This window comes from Saccopteryx leptura, chromosome 1 (genome assembly GCF_036850995.1).
Source record: "Saccopteryx leptura isolate mSacLep1 chromosome 1, mSacLep1_pri_phased_curated, whole genome shotgun sequence".
Classification (NCBI taxonomy): domain Eukaryota; kingdom Metazoa; phylum Chordata; class Mammalia; order Chiroptera; family Emballonuridae; genus Saccopteryx; species Saccopteryx leptura.
The window spans coordinates 167352564-167354090 of NC_089503.1; positions in this window are offsets into that span (position 1 = coordinate 167352564).

Below are 1527 nucleotides of genomic sequence, written 5' to 3' on the forward strand. Positions count from 1 at the left end.
GTCTCTGAAAAGGTCTGGTTTTGAAATTCGTTTAACATTGCATTTCTTGTGGTTTTCTAAGACCCCACAGACCACAGACCAGCTAAGTCTGCAAACACGTCAAAGCAGTAAGGCTTGTTCTTGTTGAAAGTGCAGTTAATCCACTTTGTGACAGCTTCAACCAGCAGGTGTTTTATTTTATCATTATTATATATTTTGACATAAACCACGCTGAAATTCAACTCAGTTTAGACAGACACCTGAGTACGGTGAGAGAAGCCACATTTGGAAGATCATTTGTGTTATACATGGATACAGTCGATCCACCCTTTAGCAACTGAAAAGCCAGGCTGTAGTTTGGAAACGTGGATGGGGGCTATTTTTCTCCCAGAAATGCACACCCATGTTTAGTTAACAGGCGGACAGGGAAATGTGCCGCAAGTAGCCAGACGTGTTTCTGTGTCCCTAGCAACCGGTCACCACGCCAGAGCTGGCCCAGAACGGGCAACTTCTGCATCTTGTCATCCGCGATGGGGCACGTGGGTGTTGCAGATTAATGAGCTTGAGGACAGAATGGAGTACTTACCATCAGAAAGTATGCCCTCTGTTAAAAAACGGGTTCGTGTAAAGGCAAACAGGGCGTGTGGGGCGACGTAGCCTTGAGTGTTCCAGAACTTTCTGTGCCCAGTCATGGCAGATGAACACCATTACTGGAGATAACGCATGCTTTTCCTTATTGTCTTGATGTTTGGTTATTTTTATTATGATCATTTCAGGGCAGCTGACCTATGTTTTCATAAACTAAGAAATACAGTTTTAAAGAAAGATTTTTTTCTTTTTAATTAAATTTGTTTTCTCCATTTTTAATTGATGAAAATATTTCCTTGAGAGTTTAAACTTTTTAAGGAGTACAATTACATATAGAGGTAGAGAAAATCGCTGGGGATATGTATGCACCCCCGGGGTTCGACTGAAAACACTTTTGTGGAGATAGTCTTTAAAAACAGTGGGGAGTTCAATGTAGGACGGAGCCCCTCCCAAGGTGATTTCAATTCTCTCTCTCCGAGGACCGAGGACCACAGAGTGAGTGTTTATGCAGTGCGCTGGGTTCTGATGGGCTCCCTGAGACAGGAAAGCTGCACATGGGGCAGTCGAAGTTCGTGGTTGTTGCTATTCACGGGGTGGCATTTGGCGGCACACAGGGGTATGTGAATGTGATTAAGATGAGAACACTGTTTAGAAACAGTGGGAACCTTGAATATGCATGAAGCCTGGAGAAGTATCGTATAGAACATTTTTGCAGTCAGGGATGGTCTTGGAGTGGACTGGTGGACCGACGGAACCTTTGGGGCACTGGAGAAGAGGAAAGCTGTATTAGCAGACAGGGGCCAGGTGGAAGGACCCCCCCCCCCAACCCATTGGTTCAGAAAATGCGTTTTTGGGGTCATGTGGAGGGGCAAGTATGACGGGAGACACTGACCTCAATTGTTGATGCACCCAGAAGGACGCAATGTCACCTGGATAGTATCTGTATTCAGAATGTTTAAG